Raw genomic sequence first — 25,989 nt, forward strand, 5'->3', positions numbered from 1 at the left:
GATGGTGCAACCCTGGGTGTATGGACCACCTGGGAATGAGGAAATGGAGAGCAGTGCCATGGAAAGGGATCTGGGAGTCCTGGTCAAGGGCAAGTTGAACATGAGCCAGCAGTGGCCTGGCAGCCAGGGTTGCCCCATCAGCACTCTCCCGTGTTGAATTGTGTAATAATTTGAAATGCAACTCATTTGGAAGAAAAGAATTCATGCATTAAAGTGTAAATTTGAAATTTGATGGTTAAACTTGCATTTCCCTCTGAAGTTTTGTTTCAGTCTTCTGATATTTTTGCATTGCATCTATGTTAACTCCTAGCAGTCCCTCATGTCAGAGCAGCTCACTTGCTTCTGGCTGATTACCTGATGAACTTGTAAGAAATGCCTGTAAGTCAAGAAAAGAGAATTATTCCTAACTGCCAAGCCTTTCTGTAGTCTGTGTATTTCAACAAGATGATAGTAACAATATGACATAGTGACATAAACCTTCGTCCAATTCATTAAACCAATAAATCCAATTCATTAAACCATAAATCAATTTCATTAAACTTATGACAAACAAGGGGATAAGAAGAAAAAAAAGTCACCAGGATCAAACTTGATATTTAAACTTTTTAATAAGGCAAACCAGAATGACATTCTTAAGGCAGTTCCATCTTGCCATCTTAACATCCCCACCTGATCAGTTAAATTGCAAGTTGCTAATGATAGCCATGATATGTTCAGAGAGGCTGGCAATAATGCTGTTTTGAAGATGTCCCAGTCTTAACAGGTGATATTTGTGTGAAGTGAGGTGCTGGATTTAGCCTTAATTTCCTTGCAGCACTTACTATAGTGTGCTGGTTTTACCAACTAGCAGGGAAGTAAATTTCAAACAAGCCCCACTCTTTTGCCCCATCCATTCCAATAATGGAGGAGCAATGAGGAGAACATATAAATTGGAATAACAATTTACTAAATTTGTGTTAGCCGGTGCAGTATTAGTGTAAAAAAATTTATAAAAGAGAGATGCACTCACAAAAAGTTATTCACCACTGAGAACAAAAAAAGAGGCTTCCAAAAAGCAGTGCTGCCCACATGGTTTCCAAAGGCAGTATGTTGAGAAGAGTTCTCATGGCTTAAAACCCCTCCTGGACCCCAAGTCTGAAAAAAACCCAAAATAAACTACAATGAACTGGGACAAAACAGAAGCCAGATCACCTGTATTGGGCTGCCTGATGTTTTTCTGGACCAGTGTGCTCAGCTGTGTTCAGCAGTGCTCACTCAGTCCTAGGGGCACACACTCTGCTGGAGAGAGCCAGGCAAGATGGTGAATTTACAGTACTTGGCTCTTCTTGATGAAACCTTGTCCCCACCAATGATATAGGGAGTATGAAGTTAAAAATTAAAATTAAAAAGCCCAAAAAGCTCCACCCCCTTTTCTCTGTAACGGGGACATATGGTTGCAGTTTTTGGATCAGTATTAGCTCCAGCTTCCATTACTGGAAGCCTCTGTTCTGTAGAGATGCCATGATATATTCCTCAAGGAATGCAAATTTCTTGCAGCATTCCCATTTGCTTCAATGGCAGCTCAGCAGGGCCAGACAGACATCTCAAAATAGCAAACGTGCAAGAATGGAACTCCTGATTACCAGAAAAAGCAAAATAAACAAAAAAGATGCACTCTGGCTGACTCTAATATCACATTCTTAAGAGAAGCTATAATGCTGTTGAAAAAGACCCAGGATATTTTAAACTGGTTTTATTCAGAAGTCAAACATGATGAATAACATGCAAGGATATTCACTTAGACCATGATTCATGAATTGACCAAATGAAAGCAGTGATAATACGCAGCAAGGATGGTGAAAAGAATATGCCGAACTGTTTTACTTTATTTTTATTTTTATTCTGACTTCATTTGTACAGAACTAGCTTTATTAAGAAACCTTTCCAACAAAGATTTTCTTAAGGAAACCATCCTTTTGCCTCCTTCTATCAAGATAAATATTTTCTCCTTGTTCTTAAGGCAAACTTTCCCTCTCACTGAGACTCTTGCAATGTGACAAGCCTGCAAAATCCACTGTATGAGAAGACCTCCAATATAATTTGCATGATGCTGAGCATCATAAAATGGCATTTCAGGCAGAGGTATTTGAAACATTCTGAAGAGTAGATTTTGTTTTTCAACCAGAGGAGGCTTGCAATGAGCCAAAACCAGAAGAGAGCATTATCATTTAGATGAATAGTGACAGTGAGGGTAATGGAAAAGGGTAAGGTATGAAAGGAATGAACAATTATGATAATTTTGTTTGTTTCTCAAAAGATGAGATAATGTGGATGACAGAATACAAATATGCTTCTGCAAGTAGTTATTCCTCTATTTTCAAGTTACCTATTATTTGTCATACATGTATATTTATAAAAAATAAGTCTATTTTCCTATGTGTTTGCAATAACACATGAATAAAATAGCACACATATTAAAAAAATAAAACCTTTCTCTGTAGATGTAATAGGTAATGATACTCAGTTGCTGCTGTACCTGACAGCAGACATTACTGAAAACAGACCACAACATAAAATAACATCTCTTGACAGAGTCATGTACATAATGTCTTCAGGTATTAAAAAAAAAAAAAAACAACAAAACAAACCCTCAAACAGTTCACTCTTTTACATTGAAGACCTTAAAAAGGCAAACACTTAGGTAGAAATCTATGCATGTTTTAAGGACTTGAACTATGATTTAGATGGTTGAAGCTCCTACTTGACCTCAAACTTTCTCTGACAACTTGACCAGGACACTTATTGTCACTTCAGTTTCCTTTGTAAAAGGAGAGAATCCCTGTTTTACATTTTCATATTGTGGGCTGGAGGATGAACAGATGGAGAGCAGCCCTGTGAGAAGGACTTGGAGATGCTCATGGGTGAGAGGCTGTACATGACCCAGCCATGGGCACTCCCAGCCCAAAAGCCAAACGTGTCCTGGGCTGCATCCAGAGCAGCGTGGGCAGCAGGGGAGGGAGGGGATTCTGCCCCTCTGCTCTGCTCTGGTGAGAGCCCACCTGGAACCCTGCATCAGCCCTGGGGTCCCAGCACAGGGAGGATGTGGAACTGCTGGAGTGAGTCCAGAGGAGACCATGAAGACAATCTGGAGCACATCTTCTCTCCCACAAAGACAGGCTGAGAGGGTTGGGGTTGTTCAGCCTAGTGAACAGAAGGCTCCAGGGACACTTCAGAGCACCCATCCAGTATGTGAAGTGGGCCAACAGGAAAAGAGGAGAAGGACTTTTTACAAAATCCTTTACTGGGGGGAGGTGAGGTACTGTAACAGGTTGCCTCAGGAATCTATGCATGTCCCATCTCTGGCAGTGGTCAAGGCCAGGGGAAATCTGGCCTAGTTGAGAAATCTGGTGTAGTAGATATCCCTGCTCGTGGCAGTGGATTTGAAACTAGGTGATCTTTAAGATCTCTTCCAACTAAAATAATTTTATTGTTCTATGATTCTATGCTATTTGGGTAGTAGAGTTGCTGACACAAGAAGCAAACTCCATGTTCTCAAGTGAAGAGTCCCAGTATGAATGTAACGTCTAGCAATGTCCACCAGGTCATGTAACACTTTATCCTTAGGGTACAGCTGAATAATTAAAGTTTTCAATGAGAGTCAAGTCAAGACTGTTGTCAGAATGCACTGTGGCAGTAATCTTTGTCAAGCATTGATAAAAACTAACATTGGGAAGGTACCTAGCCCAGGTGTGGAGATCTGATGTTGGGGAAAGAATGCCTGCTCTGCCACAAAGATCAAGTATTGCCTTTGCCAATCATTTAGCCATCCCAAAATGAACTGACACCACTAGCAGGCAAGCATCCAGATATGAAGCCCAGGCTTGTCTTTCAAACCTAAGCTCCAAATCTAAGCTTGTCTTTTGCCCATCATCATGCTGGAGGGATTCACATGCTGTCTTTCACACAGACAGTACTGAGGCAGTGACCACTCTACACTGGTTATTTGAAAAGTGGCAGCAAGTTTCTAGGTATTTTGAAGAGTGTTTTGCAGCACTGGATTTGATTGTGAAGGTTATGAGTGGAACAGACAAACACTTGGTGCTGCCAAGTCTCTGTGAGAAATGTAGTTATATTAGCATCACCTCAGGCAGTGCAGGGCAGATTACTTTCCTTATCCATAATTTTTCATTCTGGGACAAAGTTGGTATCATGACAGCAGCAGAAAGATAATATATTTTTTACACAGTTCAATCACCACTGTATTTTTTCCTTGCAGTACAAACACACAATGCTGATCTATCCTACACCATTGCCATCCCAGCAGAAACCTCTTTAAGCCTGTCAGCCTAGGCTGCAAGATCAAAACTCACTGCTGCTGCCCAAGAAAATCCCAACCCAGTGCATTGAAGCACAGCTACTACACCTACAGGGGTGGCAGCTGCCAAAAGTAAACAGCAGGCATTTTTCATTTATGCAGGCCCCTTGAAATTTTTTGTTTGGTTGGTTGGTTTTTTTGTTGGTGGTTTTTTTTTGTTTTTGGCTTGTACAAGTCTCTGGACATATTAGTTGCTACAGATATTTTGCCAGACCCATTCCTGCAATTTGACTTAATGAAAAAATAGTGTTTATTTCTATTAGGAATGGTAGTGGCCAAATTCTTACCACAGCTGGATATGGAACAGTGGTCTTGTTGTTTCTCTCTGCTTCTCTACCCTTTATGGTTCCAGTTCAATCTGGGGAAAGTGTAATGAATATAGAGAAGTAATGGAATACTCTTTCAGAGGTGCTCATCATGTAAACCAGGACAGAATATATCCTCTGAATTCTTCAACTGGAGTAGCTTGTGCTCATTTGACTTATAAATTTGGCTCCTCAGGAGGAAAATGGATAGATTTCAGGCTGTCTTATTTAATAGAAACCAACTGACAACTTTGAGGGCTGTGTAAGTTTTGTTCTTTTCCAGTGCAAGGCCAGAACTATATTCTACAGATAAAGGTTGACCTGCAAAACTCCTTTCCCTGTGAAGTCTGAGATTTTTGTCTACAGAGGATGGTACTTCAAGCAAAATGTCATAGCATAATTTTAACTATCTTTGTGCTATCAGCCTTGAAATAAACTCTGTTACCATGTAGGTTTATTTCAGGAAATAAAATAATGCAAATGTTTAAAAAGTCCTAGTGTGCTTAAAATCTTATGTATTTTTCCAACTTTATTAGTCACTCTTGTAGCAGATATTACCATTCTTTCCCCCCCATAAATCATGCCTTGTTTTTTTCCTTACTTTCCTTGCTGTTGAAAATGTACAAAGAGTCTTGCAAGGCAAGGAGATGGTTTGAAGGGAGATTAGGTAGCTAAAGTACTTCCCTCATATAGATACATCCCACTGATGCAGTATGCCATTTAACATTTCCTTCTTTTGCTGTCTCTTAGTTGATCCTCTTTCTGCTCAGCAAGTCTTAGTCTTGTTCAAATATGTGCACTGACTGCTTTTATACTAATGTAGCTGTTATCACCACAATAATCAGGGCATTTGAGTTCCAAGAAGAATACAGATTTATTGAATGGCTTTGGTAGGTATTGTTACACAGTTATGTTTGTGCCAAATTTTTGTGGCTACTCTTAACTGGGCTAAATTATCAAATTTTCTGTCAGAACCAAGACTCACCTGAGGAGACTCAATTTTTGGCAGAAACAGTCAGAAAAAGTCAAAAATCATCCATCTGTGTAAAAAAATCTATTTGTAAAACTAGGCCATAAATTCTCGTCAAGGGCCTCAATGCTGTTTTCAGCTGCACCTACACAAATGGTGTAGGCAAGTACATCTTTGCTATGTCTGCCCTTGCTGATGGCAAGATGCAAACCAGCTCTCTTCCAGGAACTGAATAGCCTCATTCAGCATATGAACAGCTCTGAGCTAATGCATTTAAATGGTTCTGGCCTGCAGCCAGCTGCAGGCACCCAAGTGAAGCAGACATGACCGTCTATACCTGTCTGTGCCTCCAAAAGTAGAGTCTTTGTCATTGTTTCCAGCATTCATGTTATTGAACACTTGCTAAAACCATCAAAATATTCTCTTTGCTCTTGATGTACCCAGCTGCATGTCAATTAATCCAGTAAAGGAAAGCAGAACAACCCCTGCAGAAAGCAGTTATTTATTTCCCATGTCTTACTCTCCAATTTTTTGCACTCATATTCAGCTGCATCAGCTTAATTTGCTGATTATTATTTTTTGTTTTATCTAGGTTTACCCTCAGCTGTTTCCTCTAGCATATGCAGGATGCTAAAGGCTAAGTTTATTTCAATTTTGCTCACCCTCATACAACTATCCTTTCAGTGGACATTGCTGCAGGTAAAATTGAGCTTGAATTGAAAGGCTGTTGCATTCAATACCATGGCCCAGACATTTATGTTACCCTCTTGTTCAGTAATGGTTCTGAACAAGAACAAGAATGGTACACAGGGCTTCTCTGTCTAGCAAAATTTGTTTTAAAATTCACTTCAAAAATTCTGCCAGAATGCATTTTTCATTTAGTTTCCCCCCCAAATCATAGTTTTGTTCAGTGGTGTGACACTTGCCTTGCAGGGCTCATGCCCTACTGCCTGCGTCAGGAAGTCCCTGCAGAACTTGACATAGGGAGCTCTGAAGAAATGCAGGTGAGTCACATTAAAATGGACATCTGGTTCTAGGAGATCATAAGACAAGAAAACCTTGACTTTTGAATCAGTGACACTGTTATGGGTATGCACAGTCTTCTTTCATTCACAACCAAGGACTTCAAGATCTTTGCAATGCACCATTTGTGTAGAGGTTGCTGCAAGCTTAACATATGTTATGTTAGGTCACAAACCTTCTCACTGTAAGACTTCTGTACCCTACATAAGCAGGATGCAGTGGTCTGGTCATGGAAGGAGCAAGTGTGATAACTGAAAAATTTTTTATCTTCCTAAGTGGATACTTCAGTCTTGGAAAATGATCAGAAAGGATTAGTAATCATTAACTTAAAAAACCATACTCAGATGGTAATTTTTTCCTTCAAGGCTAATGTCCCTAGCTGAGGGCCATTTCCCATGTCAAGAACCAAGTGTTCACTGATCACAGGAGATGGCAGGCACTGATGGTGTTTCTGATGTGGCCACAGGATAAAGACTCTGTCTGGTCTGTTCCCAGTGATCCTATGCACCCAGCAGGACAAAGCAGAGAGATTCTTGTGGAAACATGCACAACTTCCAGAGAGAAAGGAATTAAGTTTCTGCCTAACAGCCTCGTACCTTTCATTTTAATAGTCCTCTGACTCCTCTGAAAGTCCAAAAATAAGTGACTGTGTATCCTACCTTGTACTCTGACATGATGAAGATTTAAAAGTTATTTAGATAGGATGCAAAGATCTTCTAAGAGCTACAAAGTGCGCTGCTTCTGTACCATACATGTATTTTCTCTGAATGATGCATTGGCTAAACACATCTAATCTAAGACCAGGAACTTGTTAATATGTAAAGCAGAGGGGGATAAAGAGAGCAGGGATGGGGAGGGGAAATCATGAAATAACATAGGTCCCCAATTTTTTCCACCCCAGCCAAACATTTCTTGCCTGCAAAAAAGGTTGGAGAAGTTCTCCTCAGCCTGTCTGAAAGTGGCAGAACAAGACTTTGCTGCATCTGCTCCTGTATAGTGTGAAAAAAGGTAGTGAGAGATACATGGAATGCAACCTGTACTGGCAGCCCTGTTATTAGGAGTTCCTGGTTGTTTCTATTTATGTCTAAATCTGTTCCATAGGTCTAGCAAGAAATGGTCACAGTAGGCTTCCTGATTACTCAAAGAGTTTGCACTTCTGCACCTTTTCATGACACATTTGAATGGCATTCAAGCATTTCTAAACCAAGTGCATGGGATTAATAAAAAATATGTAACAATTGTGTAGTATGAACTTCTAAGTATTTATCATCTAACACTTTTCAGAGCACTTGGTCAGTCTTACAGCACCATAGGGGGGTTGTTTCTTACTCAGGTTGACCTGATTTTGATGTACAAATCAAAATTCAGAGACTGGCTCAAGTGCTTGCAGGTGAGTGGTAAGAAGAAAGAAAGATAAAAACAAACATAATAAAGCAAACAAGATAAAAGAAACCTACAGGTTTTAGGCTGCAGCTGATCTCTTAAATACCTTTGGTCATGTTCTGGAAAGGAGGAATATACTTACAATATATAATTGTCTTTCTCCACCCACTTCTAGAGAAAGAAAAAGCCATGTGGGGATATTGCACAGGGATGATGGAGGTTTATCATGCTTCCATTTTTCGGGAGCTCAGTCCTGTAATGTCATCAACATATTCTGCTTTTGCAAGTTCAATTTATTAAAACCACTTGCCTAGTTGGAGCTCTTCCATGATCAGGACTATCCAACAAATCTGGGGGAAGAAATGAGGAGTCCGGGATGTCCTTTGGATTATTTATTGCACTGAAGTCTTCCCTCAGAGAGGAGCTAAATAATAGCAAGGTTCAGTAAAGCAGTTCCTTATAAAGAGAGCAGAAAGGATCAAATTTGACAGAAGAGGAGAACAGCAAATGATAAAGGTTTTCAGGAGGGATATTGTGGCAGTCAAGGTACACAGAGCTTAAAAAGTATTAAAGAGGGGTTGTAAAAATGAATGTATCATGCAGTTAGTGCTCCTGCAAGTGTAGTATAAAGCTGGACAGCCTATTACAACAGCTCTAAAGACACAGACAGCACCACTTTGCTCAAGTCAGTGCACTAATTCACTGCTTATTGTCTTCTTGCAGATACTCTGTGTTCCACTTCAGCATTGCTCTTTGACTGTATTAATCATAGCCATACTGATTCTCTGCCTCTTGCCTTTCAGGCTCTATGTCCTTGTCTGATGGAGAGCCACACCGCCTCCCTCAAAGACTCATTGCCCAAGGAAACATGCAGTACCCAAGGCAAGGCAGTGACTCATCTGATCCCTGCTGGTGCTGACCTGCTCTGTGGAAACACCCATGCTCCTATTATGTCTGTGTGGCATAATAACAGAGAGGAGATGCTATTGCAGAAACCCTCCAGACAGGCCAGCACTCCTGGTCCAAGTCACAGCCTAGGGTTTCAGGAGTCATCTCATCCTCCCCATTGTGAAATACCAGCACTGCACACCTCTTAGTTCGTTGGCCCTGGCATCACACTATAGTTTTGACTAATTAATTAGAACTATAGCTTTTTTCAAACTTTATAGAAATACTGCATGTGCCACCTTGGAAGGCACTGATGGTCTTAAACCCAGAAACAGTGTTATCTCTTCTATAAAATCAACAAAAAATAACCCCAAAAATATCAGAGCTGGCATCATGAAGATAGATGTGAGCCCACAGGAATGAATCCTCCTACTGTGTTCCTTGCCTAAATATGTGTGATTAATCCAGCTGCTTCCAGTGGGGCAGCAGGGAGATTTCTTCTAGAACAAAATGCTAGGGACTTCTGTATTTTTTTTAGGGCCTTCCAGCATAGATCATCTGCTAGGACCATGTGGATGTCATGAGTTCAATGAATTTCCTCTGTTAAAGGTAAACTTGGCTGTTGTAGAGTGGCATATAACAGTGTGTTCCATCTTAGGTTGCTTTGAAGGAGGTAAGCTCTTCCAGGATGCTGTATATTTGTCTATTGCACACAATGTAGAAGTGTCATCGAAAACACTAACCTTTCTGCTATATGTGCAATATAGATACTGGTTTACCACTGGGAAAGTTGCAGAACGACTCCCCTCTCCCTGCAGCATCCGTATTCTTACTTCCTATGCTGGGAGCAGAAATACTGAGGAAATGACTCTTGTCCTGGCACAGTCCTAAACCAGGCTTTGGGGCTGTCACATACACCCTACATGTGAGTGTGGGGTACATGTAGGATCTATGATGTATGATGTATAAGGAAGCCATGCAACTGCACTGCTATGACATTCACAGCAGGGCTTTGAGTGTCCCCAGGTGTCTGGCATACTGCAAAGGAGGTGTGTGTTTGGGAGTGCCTTAGGTGGAGGAAACTCCCCTTCTTCTTCTTGCATTCCAGGCAGGCAGGCTGAGGTATTAACCTCTGGAAAGACAGGCAGCTGTGAATGTGTGTAGATATAGCATGGTTAATTTGGGAGTTCATAAGTAAAATAATTCAGCAGCTGTTAAAGAATAAACTTTTTATGAAGGTTACTGACATATGAACTGGAAAACCTCCAGTGCTCCTCCCCATATAGTTTTAAGCCTGAGTCTGTCTCCTCCATTCTAGAATGGAGCTGAATGGAGTAAAGGTTTGATCAGGAGCACATAATTAGTTTTTTAGGAGGGGTCTCTGGCCATCTCTGTTGGATGTCTTTGGCAATGCTGATGAGTGTCAGCATCTCTACTTAGCTTGCTCATGTCTTTCTGAAACATGGATATCAGTGGAATGTTTTGCTATCTACTATTTACTACATGCTTGCTGTTTTTTACTGTCTCACCAATAATAAAACAAAGTTGAAAACTTCCCAAATCTATTATAAAATTTAAATCTCTTAAGTGATTATATAGTGGTTGTCCCACATAGTTCTTGTGGGACAACCACACAGTGGTTGTCCAAAAGCATTTTGCTTTTCTAACAAGACTTTAATCCCAGGGAGTTTGTGATGAAAACTAAATGCTGGACCTTGTTTCACCTCATTATGTTTAGTATCCATCTTCCTTGGGTTTTCCTTAACTCAGAAAAGCTGAAAGATGGTGGATGTGATTTCTCTTCCAGGGAAGTTAAATAAGAAGAACCTTTTGTTCTGACAAGAAAGGTATCACAAGAAAGGCACTCCTGAAGGACAGGGTGCCAGCCTTCAATGAGATCTGGTTTAAATTACAGATTAGGAAGAAATTATTTAAGAGTGGTGAGGCAGAGGGAAGAGAAACTGTGCTCAAGGCCAGGCTGAATGGAGCTCTGGACAATTTGGTCTAGTAGGAGGTTGGAACTTGATGGTTCCTTCCAACCCAAACCAAACTACTCTATGATTCTGCGATTTTTTCATGATAAGGCAGTTACAATTATTATTTTTTCAAATGTCAGTTGCTCTTTTTATTATAATTTTTTTCCCCAAGAATCTGGATTTGTAAGAAAAAATGATGAGATAAAGAAATGTTCTTCTTTACTTGTTTCATAATATTAAGTCAGTTTTAGGCTGTATTTATGACACTCCACAGACAGGCTTTGAATCAGATGCACAGAGGTAAAAATGCTGTGTGCATATTGTTGCATCTTTTGATATAAGTGCTGGTTTTGTGTGATATAGTGAACAATAACCACTGCCAAGGGATATTTTATGTTTCACACATCAAAATAGAAAGCAAAGTGAAATAAAGAAAGTACTTTTCCAAATTTTGCATAACTTTCTGAGTTTTAATTGGCTTTTCCATGGTCAAATAGGATCATATTTAATTCCCTCTCCCTTCATTTACTTGGGATGATAGACATTCATAAAAATGGACATAAGAATTAACATATCTCTGGAGGAACAGAGTAGTTCTCAGAAAAATCAGCTATGCTTTCAGGCTACTTTTCAGACTACCAGTGTCATACATACACATGAGTCAGAGCAATAAATTGCATTCATATAATGATGTTTAACCATGCCATAAAACAAAAGGCCTCTGTGGGGTATTCGTCCTTAGCATGAGAAGAACTGCTCTCATGTAATCTGTTTTAGGGTCTAGAGACACCTTGTGCTTTACCTAAGATTACCAGCTTAGAGTAATCAACAGACTTGCTAAAAAACAAAGCCAGAGACAAATACCAGGAAAAGGCTAGCACAGTCTGCATATTTTTTCTGACCTGCAGTACAAATCCCAAAGTAGGTTGCTTTTAATAAATTCTCTGTGATGTGTATTTTGAGGGATATAATCCAGGTCTTTAGTGGTAAAAGGAAGTGCCTCTTTTTAGCTGACCTACTAGATTTAAGGCATTACAATGCACAAGCAGGTTTTATCTCGAATGTCAGGTTTAAAAACTAGCATATTTTTACCAAAACTTCTTTCTGATGAGTTTCCTGTTGTTCACCAAAACTTCTGTTGGAAATATGTCTTAGTCCTGAGGTGGAATTCCTGGCTCAGTGGCAAAGCAAGTGTCTGAGGTGTTCAACACTTAGTTTGGGAGGGTGGATTTCAAATCTCCGTTTATTCTAATGCAATCCAAGGATACAAACCACTTTATGACACCATACATGACCAGGACACTGGCCTTCTGAAGGGAAAGGACATTGCTCTTTCTTTTTCCCCTAAAGCACTCTAACATCTTGATGTCATTGCAATGTGGACATGCACAAAGTTGCATATTTTGAAATTTAGGAGTAGTTAGGTTGAAAAGCTCCTTATATTATGCTCTGGTTTTATCACTAGATGTGAACAAAACCAAATCCATGAAGCTTGGATGATGATGGACTATTTACAAAAATATTTGATCTTCAAAAGGCAGATTTCCCAAACCTCTCTGGGACCGTAGTGCTTTGGTATCTTTACTGAAGAAGGAACTAATCATGATAGAAGTGCACCATGCTCTGAAAAAAGATCTGGTGAACAGAAGAGGCCCAAGGTATGGCCAGATCCAACTACAATGCCTGTTGTGGGAACAATACAAGAGGTTACAGCCATGCACCAACTGTTTTGGACAAATCCTATGAGGTAGCAAACTCAGTGAGAAAACTGCTAGTGAGAAGCAGGTGGAGGGTTCACTCACCCTTGCTGAAGAAAGGCCCAAGACAGGGGAAATCCGAATTGCAAACCAGAATAATGAAATTGATCTTGCAGGAGAGCAGGCAGCCCAAAGCTTCAGGAGAACCTGGTGCTCCAGGAAGTGACCAAGGTAGCACTAGCTCAGTGCTGGAGCACCACCTGGTGACGAAAAACCAGAAAAAAATTCTGCAGATCCCATACTGTCTGCTAAGAAAATAGATGGTCTCTGTGACCCAGATGCCCCTCAAGTGTCTGAACACTGACCTTTCTAAAACAGAACATTCATGCTCCTCTGGCTGTCTAGCAGGAGATGTGACAAAAAATCACAGAGGAAAGCAGCTCAGACTGTGGGCAAAACTAACACATGTTTTTAAATAGCAGTTGGAGAAAAAATAGCCAAAAGAGATAAATTAACATATATGTAAATTGTTCTGCCATTCCACATATCATTGGTATTGGCCAAGGAAGCAGAGTGTGCACAAGAAAAAGAATCTGCCCAAATGGCATGTAGGTCCCGTGACACATACCATCTTGGTAGGTTTTGACATTAATTAATTTCCCTTTGTGTAACATTTCCCTACACTTCTAAATGCATTGGCTTTGCTAGGCTTGTAAAACACTGATAGGATCTTTCTTTAAGGAACAAACTTACCCAGAATCATAGGGTATGGAGCACTGCTCTGACCTGGTCTTTTCTTCTGGAATGTGCTCAAGCCTTTGCTTTCCAAGTATCAGCAAAAGAAAAAAAAAACTCAAAAGGGAAGAATATCTTTCATGTGGATGGCAGTTGTATTCATTAAGCTGTTCAAAAGGCTTGTGTTTATTCTTTTGCCTTCCATTTAACTTGCAAATGTCACTTCCCAGAAGAAACCTTTTGAACATAGCATTTCTGGGTGCATGAGGTGGTCAGACAAAGCTCCCTGGAAGGTCAGTATCTGCCTGACTGGACACGGTTTGCGCTACTCATGGTCAGAGAAGTGTGTTTAGAAGGAAGATAGTAGCTAGAAGTTATCTCTCTTCCCTTGACTAAGACCCAGGCCATGTGTCCCAGCTGCCACAGTGAGGCACAACTCACCTTTGCCCACAGCTGTCCCACTGGCCCTGCTCTCTCACAGAGAAAATTCCCCGCTGATCACCTCTCCCTTCTGTATCTAACATCCGTTTCAGATAGCATACCATGTGGCTGCTGTCAGAAGCTAAATGTTTGAAGGCACAACTCCTTGATGTCCTGCTACCAGAGAAAAAACCTATCCCTGCAAAGAAAGTACATGTAAGAGCTACTGGCTTATGTCTGTAACCAGGTTCCATCCATGGCTGGGAAGCTGGCTGTCTGAATGGTCGGTTGGGTTGAAAAAGTAGATATTTAGAGAGCAGAACACATACAGCACCCCATATCTCCCAACACATAGCCACCTAATGGCATGCAGTTTTGGAGAAAAGCAGCTGTGTCTTCTTTAGAGAGATTTTTTGTCCAGTCTCAAGTTGACTCTGTTGCATTGCAGAGCAGTTCTTATCCAATTCTTGATGCCAGTTTAGATTTCTTGGGTGAAAGAGCAAAACTGTACTCTGCCTAGTGGCAAACAAGGCTGTTCATCGTGTGTGGATGTACTAGTGATCTGGCTGGTTTGTTCCATAACTACCAACACGCATAATCCAAAACACAGGCAGCTTAAAGTTCTCTGATGTTTCTCCCTGCTGCCAACTCTGTTAATATTTCTTTAGTGCAAAACCTCTTTATTTGGATCAGGGTTGCAGTCAGAAAGGATTTCTGCAAAGCACTGCTATCTCTTTACACTAGATATACTCGTGTATATCTTTGCTTTTGTTAAGTGATGCAGTGGTTCAGTTTCTTCTCCTTGACAGGTGGGTCAGAGCCACATTAGGTGGTCCCACTGAAGGGCAGGCAAAGAGAGGCTGATGGGTCCAATTCTATATTTGAGGGATTTTTCTCATTACAGCCAAAGGTGTCATTTCTTGCCACACGTCCCTGTGGATTTGGCAGGAGAAGGTGGCAGGATGCAGGATGAAGAGTACACCCCACACAAATAACCAATGACATGTAGGTCAGCAGGTGCTTGATTTCTAATTTTCTGTATCACGTTGCATGAACATAAGCTTCAGTGTAAGTGCAGCAGGAGGAGCATGCTCCAAGTCTACAAGAACTGATAAGCAGAGCTGTCAGCATTGAAAGTACACCCCCATATGTCACATGCAACACAACACCACACTGGAGGCTTTAGGATTTGATCAGCAGTTTGTTCCAGAGATGGACATCCAAACTGCCTTGCCTGCAAGTCCCACTGGAAGCTTTTCATATTTATGTCCCCCTTGGACCCTGCTTAGTCCTTCTGCTGAAAGTGAAGGACTCAGTGACCTCCAGAGCCCAAGTGAGGAGATGGGAAGAGAAGCATTGACTGGTTAATTGCATAGAAAGGAGGAAGAGTCTTAAAATTAAACATATTCTATATCAGTAGGAGGATACAGTGCTTTATACTGTGATGAGCCAGAGCTCTGTAAGCTGTTTCTCTGCAGAAAGGAACAGATTGGACCATGAGTCACTCTGAAAGTAGCATGATCCTTTTTTAACTCAGAGCAACAGGTCTTCCACACAGGAGTTATGACGTTACTGAAGGTATATGATACAGAAAGTGGTTCATTTCTCTTCTGCTGTTCACCCATTTCCCTGAGAGCCAGGTAGCACAGTAAAATAATGCAGCAGATAAACACCACTTGGTTTCTGTTTAGGGACTAAATGACACTTGTATTCCAAAGTACAGAAAGGGAAACAAGCCCAAACTCCCTAATTACAGCACTTTTGATGATTTTCTGCTGTTATGGCTCCCTTTTCTGCAGTCATGTAATTTGGTGAGCTGGAAAAAAAGATTGAATATGCAGAAGAGAGATTCCAACAAATTTTTTATTGGACACTGTAACTGTACTTATATATACCACATCAGATTGTTTTACATCAAAAAGCATTAATGCTGGTGAGGTTTCCATCATGGACTAGACAAAACTGAAGTTCTCATGCCCATTCCTTTACTCACAAATTTGACATGCAATTTTTTGACGCTATTGGTTAACTGATCAAATTAATGCCAGCAGCTGCAAAGTGACTTATCTTATAGAAAGGCAAATCAGAAGCCTGAGCTGGATTCAAAGGCCATTTACTAAATGTACTTGGAAGAGGATGAAACAGAGAACTCTAACCTGAGAAATCTATAAGATGCAGAGACTTGCCAGAATCCATAGGAAAGCAAGAACTAGGAATAACCACCTGGTAGTTTTAAGACCTGTTTCCCCCTGAATTGTTTTTTGTTCTGGTTAAAATGACAGTTAGCTCTAGGGGAACTGGCTTCTAAGGAAAGGAGAAGTACAGACACTGCCAGTCCTCTGGAAGCACAATGGGCCTGATCTGGATTGGTTATTGGTTTGTGCACTGTATGGCTTCATTGCCAGAGGTGCAAAAACCTTGGGCTGGAACAAAGCAAGTAGAGAATTCAGCCAGTTGGGAAACAAGACACATCTTTTACTTTGCCCTCTTTTAGTTTCTCAGCTCTCCCCAGACCTTTGACCCAGAATCACCTAGGGATGCCACACAGGAAGATCCGAAATCTCATCTGTTGTGAGGGAAGTACTGACTGTCTTTCCAGTTCTGGAAGTTCTCGGGTTTAAGAGCACAGCAGGGAAAGCTATTCATGCACTTTGAAAGTAAAATCTTTTGAGAGAAGCTGGAGAACCTAAATATATCCAATAAAAAAAAAAAAAAGTTCTGTTTTATATCCACTATTTCTGGTTTCAGAACTACAAAGACTAAAAAGAAGCTGGTCAGACACTTATCCTCTCCCTCTCTCCAAAATCAAAAGAAACAGGCATTGCAGTGGGTGGGGTTCAGAAATCTGTGTCTCCTTTACTTTGCAGTTGGAGGTAATTCCCATTAAAAGAAACTCACACCTCTTCCAAAGAATGCATGCACTGTTCTCTAAACTGCCTTGTCATGACAATGTAATTCAATTATATATGTGTCAAATGGACACTTAAAATGTATTTAAAGTTTTGAAAGCCACAGTCAAATCTCCTTGTGCCTGCAAGCCAAACACATATTTTATGCAATTTTTTGTCATTTTTGTCTTTCCAAAGACCAAGAAGAAGCAAGATAAGCTTTATGATAAGATGTCTGGATCTTAGAAATCCAGAATTAACACTTTGTTGTAAATATCTGTTTAGCAAAAGAGGAAGAAATGATTCCAAGCATTGCTCCAGATGTGTGGCATGATCAAGATGTGTATGAAGAGGTGAATGAAAGACTTGTAGTGACATTCAGTTCTTCCAGAGACAGGGGACAGCCCTGCTAATCACATCCCAATCATCTCCCACATGTTTTTGATGACCTCCTCAGAACACATGGTATATTCTTTTCTGACAAATGCAAATTCAAAGCAGGACTTACTGGAAGGTGCATGGCAGAAGCCACAGTACTTGTCGCAGCATGGTTCAGTACAATATGTGTCCTAGTGACAGAAGAACAATTTTCCTTCAGTCTCCCATCTTGGCCCATCTGTTCTCTGAAGGTTAAGATAGATCTTTGTGATCAACCAATCTGCCTTTCCAGGAAGGCAGGTTATATGTACTCCCCATTCTTTCTTCCTGAGCTGCTGCATTTCAGCCTGCCTGAATGGCAATGGTTAAGATTTGATATAAAGTTTAGTTGAACACACCAATGATTAATTACCATTATGGATGAGAATGTGCAAAATTTAACGTTTGATTTTCCTCAGCTTCACTTTCAATTATGGGACCTCCTTGTATACCTCTGTCTACTAGATTCAAAAGCCATGCCCTGCTTGATTTCTTTCTAGTGGTAGTTCTGTTCTTTCAGGTCTTTTGGAACATACCTAAAAGCACTGAGAATTGTCCTTGTCCCAGCAGAAGCTGAGTTCCTCCTTACACTTACATTTTTAGAGGTGTCAACTAGGTCTTTATCCATTTAGCAGCTAACATGACAGGTTAAATCCAGCTTTGATGGAGAACACCATCCAACACCATGTCAAAAAATATACCAGACATCTACAGTATGGATGTCTGCTAACTTCCATCTCTGAAATTCCCTCCAATTTTTTAATGTGTTAAACTCGCATCAACCCAAATTAAATTAAAATAAACCTCTTGAGGGTCTAGCACAACGTTCTAGCAGAATTACATTGTTTTAAGACTTATTTCTTTAGGTGGTAGTTTTCTGGTGGAGAGAGTGGAAAGTAGAATGAAGGCTCAGCATTGCTTGATGCAGAGTATACTCTCCCACAAAATGTGATAGGAAAGGGCTTGGCAAGGGGAAAGGGGTTCTATTTAGAGCAATACTGAAGAATATTGGCAGCAGAATCCTTGTCTAGGATATGTTCATCCTCATAGTGAGCATGTCAAAGGCAGTTGAGAAAATGAGCTGCCAGAACACAACCAGAAAAAGCTGGTAGCAAAGCAATCTAAAATCAGTCCTTGCTTTTACCTGGTTCTTCCAGGGTCTTTCCTATGATGACATCTCTGCTGCCTGTGAGAAAGCTCTTCAGCATTCTTCCTTAAGTTGTCCCTAAACTCAAAGCTCTCTGTGAAAACAGAGTACAAAAGAGAGAAAATTGTTCATTGAATTGTGGTGGTTTGTCATAAGCATAAAAAGTACACTGCACCTCTTGCATGACTTCATGGCATGAAGAATTTTGAATGATCCACTCACAAATATTCCAAGGTTTGGTCTTTTGGGACTGAACAGAGTAGAAATACTTGCTTTAAAAAAAAAAAGGCATCTGAGACATAAACCTGAGAAATAGGCCAAGTATAGTTTGCACAAAAGGGCTTCTAGAGGCCACAGAGATGTAGGCAGGAAAAATAAGTCAGCAGAGTGCAGAGTAACCTGGTCTTAGCACTGCCTGGCAGACGAACATGAAGACTTGAGTCACTGAAATACTGAAGGAGGCAGGCAGGAGGGAATCTGCAAGAATTTCCATGGTCTCAGCCTAAAACTCATTTAACTTTACCTCCACAGGTTGGGGGAAACTCCTGAGCATTAGTGTTTATCTTACCAAAGATAAAGCAGGAACATGAGGGAAGTGTGCAGCAGGCTTTATCCTGGAAGAATGCCTCAGAGAAATGTCTGCATTTTGCATACTGACTGCTACTTGGATGATTTTGGGAGATTACAGAAAATGGAGCTTTTGAATTATTTTACCACCAGAGAAAGATGGGTAAGGAGTGTTTTGAGAATAGAGTCATTAAGCAACAAATAAGGGGGAAAGCCTGTTGCTTTTTATTAGCAATGTTAATAGCAACATGCATTTATTCCTCGTTGGAGATGCCTTTAATGTATACACAGTTATTACAAAGTGACCAATAACTGATGGGAGTGTAATAGTTTATTTTGTCTACCACATGTGCAGGGAGAAATTCCTGCTGTCTGATACTTCAGTCTTCACAATACAATATTATCACACTTTATCTGTTTCTGTGTCTTTGAAGCTAAAAGCCAAACCTGACCTTAATGTTTCAATAATAATAATAAAGATCCTTTTTGCCTCCTTTTTGGCTACTACTGTGTATTTTTAGTTCTGTAAGACTTTTCAAATTTATTCACATCCAGGAAACTTATTTTTTGCTTTTCATTAAGTCTGATGTCAAGTGGTGTTACTGGGACAAGGAAGTCATCAGCTTGGGTTGCAGAATTATCTGAAACTAAACAACAAAATGCTTTTCCTCAGTAGTTGGACACCAGTGAAATCCAAAGCAGTCTGCAGATAAACAGAGCCATTTGATCAGCTCATTTGACTATCAATTATAGGATTACTGAGGTTGGAAGTTTGTTACCCAGTCAACATTGCCTCATTTACTCACTTGGTTAAGCAAGTGCTGTGGCAGCAAGGTGGTGGCAAAGATTTTGTCCATCCTCTTTGATTGTTGTCTAATTATTAACATAGTCTGTTGGGCCAAACTAGAGAGAACTGTGACTAGAATTATATTTAATCTTTCTTTGCTATTATATAGTAGCAGATTCTTTGGGGAAATTGGTAAGCTAATGGTTTTTGAGACCAAGGTCATGTTTAGAAAACACCATCAGTATCTCTTACTGAGTAGTTACTGTAGGTGGGTTAGAAGAATACTAGTTAACCCCCCTTCTCTTAAGCTCTAGGTTGTGTTTGATTTTATAATCTAAACAGCTTTTCGGGAGATGACTCTTCAGTCTGTTAATGCCAGTTTGATTTGCTTTTGTAGGGTTAGCCAGTGTGGATTTCTCTCTTGGGGTTCCTAGGTCAGGGTGACCCAAGAGAGATCCTAAAGAGTCTTTGCTTCCCTTCCCAAACACAGCTGAAGAAGAGGTCTGGAATGGTTCTGATTGTGCTTTCAGGGTTGTTTATTTCTTCTTATCTACAATATCTTTTCTCTGACTTCCCGTGGTCTGCCTTGTACCAAAGCCATAGCAGTCTGGCCTCCAGCCCTGGGCAGCTCCCACCTTACACTCTGAAAATTACATTTACCATGTTTACAGTTCCTGTACCAATACCTAAGATCTATGTTGGACAATGTGTCTCTACTTTAAACCAATAGAAAAGTGCCACCACCACACCAAGACATGGAGGACAAGAAGAACAAGAAGAAGGTCAGGACACACCCAAATACCTCCATCTTGTCTTCTGAACCCCTTATCTTAAAAACCCCAAAATTCTACTTTTTCCACCTGTGTCAATTCACCTATTTCACTACTCAAACCCTTGTGCCTTGTAATTCCTCATACAGAGTTGGCAGTTTTCCACGGGCTAAAATCAAAGCCACAGATGTTTTGGGCTTTTTGCCAGGGTCTCTGAGACCCCTGCCAGGGTCTTGAGGCATCCAGGGCAGCCAAAGAGATGTCCTGGACTCCGACAAGCCAGAGCTGGCCACTAGTCCAAGTCCTCGTGGTGCAAGGACACACCCAAGGATTGGGCCAGAGGGAAGCAAAAGGGAGAATGGTGAGTGAAATCCCTCTTTCATGCTTGTCATACTGGCAGGGTAGTGGTCTTGGTGCAATTGCATGTGCCGGCTGTGATGCTAAATATCCTCCTGTTAAATCTTCTCTGATTCAACTATATTTTGTTTAAGTTTTGAAGGACTTCTGTTTCTAGATATCTCTGCAATAGAAATGAATCAATAGTAGATAATTTTTGGTTATTCTTCCCCCAAATAATGCTTTTCTTTTGCACTTTTGCTCATTTGATTAGGTACAGAGATAATCACTGTCACTCTTCCTCTTATTCTTAAATACAGTTATTCTTAACACGACACTTATTCTTAAAACAAAAGTTATTTTCAAAGCCAGCCTAATCTGACCCATTCATGGGACCAAGTTCAACTTCTTTCACCAAAATATTTCTGTTTCTTCTTCTCCGTTAAGTTAACCTCAAGTAAAATTCTAAATTGCCTCTGTAACTGTTGTTTGGCTGCATGTAGCTCTACATCCACAGGAGGGGGCACACGAATAGAATTTTGAGCAGTTTGCCAAATACCTCTCATTTCATATCTCCTCTTGTGCACAGTGGTTCTGTATGTTGGAGAAGGGGAAGAACTAAAAAATTATGAAGGTGCATGGAAACTAAATAGCCCATCAAGTCCTGAAGCATATTGCTGAGTTCTTCTAATAGGCAGATCTTGTAGGGTTTCTGTTATGCTTTGCTTTAAATCAACTAATAAAATACACACAAAAAAAAATTAATCTATCAAAATAAATAAAACATTGAGTCATATTTTTCCATGGTCTGAATTTTTTGTTGTCTGTTTCAGCAGGCAATATTGCATTTTACAAGGAAGCCTTTGTTTCATTCTTAACGTCCATGTACAGGCATCTAAGGGATTGAAGTAGACTAAAGTGTGTGTCTGGCGCAGAGAAACTGCACTACAGTTTGTTTAAACAGCTTTGTTTAAAAAGAGATTTGTTTTCCATACCTGCCTGGAGTACACCATGCTATCTGAGAGGAGCAATTAGAGAAGGTAATCATATTTTCACATGCATTATCAGTAGTCAGCACTTCAGCTATGCTGATCTATCAAAACCTTCTGAGTGACTAGGGCTTAGCTAAGCATTAGAAAAATAGATGTGTAGCTCTGCCAGACCATGTTTTTTGTTCTTTGCCCCTCTCTAAGGCCTCTCTGGCCTCTCATGATTGACAAGGTGTAGCACTTGGGAAGAACTGATTTTTAGCTCCAGTGGACTTAAAGATTTTCAAGGCTGAAACTATGAAAGGAGCAGGCAAAAGTTTAAATGCCAGCAGAACTGAGACTTACTTCTACCAGTAGAGTAAATAGCAGGTTTTTATGTGTATTTCCCCTCCTCCTTCCACTCTTGCTTTTGTTCAGTTTAAATCTAAGCTCTGGATATGAACACTGTGATGCTCAGGACTGGAAATAGAGCTGTTTTCACTGGAGTATCAGGCTCATACATGGAACTGCAGTAAAGATGTCTCAGCAGAGATCCCCTACTGCCACGGCACGGCTCCTGCTCATAGATCCAAAGCTTATCCAGAGCCAGAACAGGTTCCTTTTGGGTGGGTGGGGATAATGAAGAGATGGCTGCTGATTTCAGTACTCAGATTGTAACATTGAGGAGAGAAAAAAATAATAGAAGAGGTCTGATGTAGCTAGCAAAACATCTTGCTTTTCCCTTTCCTATTGACCAGTGCTGGCAGATGTGACTCTCAGCTGTCTTTCAGGAGCCCTAAAATAGTCAGAAAGCATAGTTTGAAAGTAACTCTTGTAACAAGAGCTCCTAGGTATGGCAGGGCACTAGAACAGAAAAGAAAGGAGAGGAAGTGGTGAGGGTCTACTATTAAATCTGCCACATCATCCTATTCTTTCTAGTGACATATCCATACTAAATTGAATATTTTGCTGCTGCCCATGATATGCACTCCGTGTAGAAGAACAGACATGTTGGCTGGATTATAACTTGTGTGTTACTTCCCTCCTCCCCTCTTGCTTTTATCTTTTCTTATGATACTATGGATTGCATTTTAAAATCTCATAGCACTGGCCTAACTGCACTCTGTGACAGCTGCAATCAAATCCTGGTTTGCCTGAGTGCTAAGATTTCTGCCAGTGAAATTCTGGCTGACTGCAGTAAGAACAGAATTGAAGCAGTTCAGGCTCCTCTAAAAATACCACTTCAAGAGATGGCTGTAGGAAAACACCATGATTCTTTATGTGAAAGAGTGAACATTTATTAGGGCCAACATCAATGGAATTGATACCTGAGACAGGGAAGGAGACACGCTTTTTTGCTTATGTGGGTTATGGGGGAGAAAGCAGGACCTATTTTTCCTGGTCCCAGGCAGATTGGTTGAGCCTAAGCCTCATTGTCTGAAGTTATGCCAAATGCCATTCTGTTGATGTCTTTGATTTCTCACAAGACATTTCATCCTGCTTCAAAGCTCTTGACTCTTTGAGAAATATTCAAGGTCAGCTAATGCCCCACTTCATATTGTTGCCTTTCAGAGAAGGCATCTGCAGAACTGCGCCTACTTAGTGTATCTGTGACAAAGCTAGGACAATTTTCTTTCATTCTTTTTCTTCCTTGAGGAAGACAGCTGTTTTGCTCCACTGACAGCAATGAAATTTTAAATTCCTGAGACTCCAATTAAAAACAATATCTGTTTCCAAAATACTAGAAAGGAGTGTTTAAAGGATTCGAGTCTATTGTCATGCATATAAAGCTGACCTCCTTAATTGTGGCCACAGACAAGCCTTTCTGTCTTGCAGGGTAAGAGAGTACTCATCCTGTACTCCAACAAAACAGAGACTGCAACTAGTGTCTTTTCACTTTGTGAGAAGTCTAGATTTGAAAAACTGGCAGTGGTGAGATAAACATACTATTAGGAGTGGTGAGCTAATAAAACAGCTGGCAAACTTCTTGTGTCAAATCTGCCTTGCGTCCAGCTCACTTGTTTTGTCTGAGACATTTAGGACTAGATGTTCCCAAGTGTGTGCCATCTCTCCCTATAGCAGGCAGCCAAATATGCAAAATTGCTACTTGGTATTTTGATTCAATATTACTTGAGAAGTAGGCCTGGTAGTACTTTTTGTCTTATGAGTATTCACTACTGGGATCTGCCAAAAAAAGGAGATGATGCTGTGAGCTGTAGCAATTCAGAAATAGGCTCTGCCTCAGCTCTGCCTGAGCGTGCTCTGCCAAAACCTTCAATGTCAGGTTGACTTATTGTCTCTTGATGGTTATTTCTGTGGACTTCTGGTGAGCTCTGAATAATTAGGCTAAATCTTCAGCTGTCTGAGATCAACCATCCTATCTCTCCTTTTGAGCTGTGTGTGGGTAAAGACCTGGATCCAGTCTTCACCAAGAGACTGGAGAACAGCCATCTCTATGGGTACCAGCAAAATGTAGCTCTGTAACTGCAGCTGATGCACCACTAAGTGACATAAGCAGATACACAGCAATTGGGGGTGTCAAAACCACTGAGATGCTTGCAGATCTCAGTGTACAGCTGGGCTTAAAGAGGACAGAACATGATTTTTACATTGGATTCAAGGGATGGCTGTTACATAAACCAAGTAATAGATCTCTGCAACTGCTTTGCATTGTGCCTGGGGAAAAGGGACCTGATGGCTGGCAGTGGCTGAACATGAGCCAGGAGTGAGCCCAGGTGGCTAAGAAGGCCAATGGCATCCTGGCTTGTATCAGCAATAGAAAATAGAAAAAAAACTCTTCTTTGAAATTCTCAGCAGGAAGACCTTGCTGCAACTGCCAGCCCAAAAGAATTATTTCTTTTGGGGAAAGGAAGGTAGGGGAAAGAAATCAAAGAGATTGTGGACAGCTGCTATACCTATTTTCATGTGCAAGAGACTGGAAGGAATTGAAAGATAAGATGGTTTTATTCCAAAGTGGCTGTACAAAAATAAAATGCTAATTCCTTCATTACTAAAAATACTACCATCAGTAGACAGGGCTGATACTGTCTATTTCCATGGAGACCACTGCAGTATTTTAGAGCTGTGGTTTTGTGGGCAGAGGAATATGGTGTTAAATTAACTAATACTTGAGAAGATAGACATAAATCCTCACTACATATTTTGGGAACTCACATAACCTTAAGGCAATGCAGCTACAGCAACATTACAATAACATCCTCTGGCCTGCACTAAGTGCTTCTTTCTGATGATGTCAGTGACACAAATATCCAGACATGGTGTGAGTGCCCTGATGGTCTTTGCCAGGGCCCTCCCCATCCTGCAATAAGGACTTGTCCTTCTGACACTGCTGTGAAAGGGAACAACCTGATGCTGTCAAATATGTGCAGGTTTGTTCTGCTTCTCATGACAGAAAGAGCAGAGTGCAGCACTGTGTCAATCTCACACAGACAGCAGCAAAATAAAGCAGAAAGAAGGCAGAGGCAAGCCATTTTTCTGCTTTCTTTGTTCATTTCTAAGCTATGAAATAACTATAGTGAGCAAGTGGTGTATGTAATGCCACCGTGATTACTACTGATTCATTCATATCTATCCTTCCTTCCTTCCTTCCTTCCTTCCTTCCTTCCTTCCTTCCTTCCTTCCTTCCTTCCTTCCTTCCTTCCTTCCTTCCTTCCTTCCTTCCTTCCTTCCTTCCTTCCTTCCTTCCTTCCTTCCTTCCTTCCTTCCTTCCTTCCTTCCTTCCTTCCTTCTTTCCTTCCTTCCTTCCTCCCCTTTATCCCTACTCCTTCTTTTCCTCAAAAAACTGGATGCTGTGTGAGCTGAAGGCTGAAGGACACCACCACACAGGTTACCATTTGGCATAATAACATTAGGCCAAACATCACTTTTCTTTGTGAAGTGTCTAAAGCTGCCCATCCAAGAAACACATCCACCTCTGCATGTTTTTCTGGCTTGGTCACTCAGGTCATGATGGAGCTTCAGCATAATCCTGCCTGGTAGAGTTGAGCATAATCCTGCTGTTTTATGGGGCTGCACGTCCACAGATTTGCTGTGTGCCAGGATAACCTAGTGTCACTGGGTTATGCCTTGGATGCAGTGAACAAAGCTGGGTCCTTATCTGGTTAGCAGCTAATGAATGTCCTTCTGTATCCTGCCTTTTCCTGATTGACACTGACTTTTCAGAGCTGTCCCTTTTCTGCCAAGCCTGGTACATGCTGATTGGCTAAGTGGGAGCAGAGGAAAACAAGCTGTCACTCACATTTGTCTTCACTAGCCTGCATCCTTCAGTGCCAGAGAGGAGATAAATTGACCCTCAATCCCCTAAGGCTGGTCTACAATACTTTACGGTGTCTAATGGA

General features: G+C 40.8%; 2 long non-coding RNA genes across 2 annotated transcripts in view; both read left to right on the forward strand.

The window, feature by feature from the left end:
* The window catches only part of LOC146763909 (uncharacterized), a 30,687-nt gene extending 11,423 nt beyond the window's left edge, over positions 1-19,264 (forward strand). Inside the window, exons 2-3 of the long non-coding RNA XR_014951035.1 lie at positions 8,839-12,557; positions 13,865-19,264. This is a non-coding gene — a long non-coding RNA (uncharacterized LOC146763909). The remainder of the gene's footprint in view (positions 1-8,838; positions 12,558-13,864) is intronic.
* The window catches only part of LOC146763908 (uncharacterized), a 61,068-nt gene that overhangs the window by 15,054 nt on the left and 20,025 nt on the right, over positions 1-25,989 (forward strand). The gene's annotated exons all lie outside the window — the stretch shown is intronic.

The sequence above is a fragment of the Lonchura striata genome, chromosome Z (assembly GCF_050655825.1).
Source record: "Lonchura striata isolate lonStrDom1 chromosome Z, ASM5065582v1, whole genome shotgun sequence".
In the NCBI taxonomy this organism is placed as follows: Eukaryota; Metazoa; Chordata; class Aves; order Passeriformes; family Estrildidae; genus Lonchura; species Lonchura striata.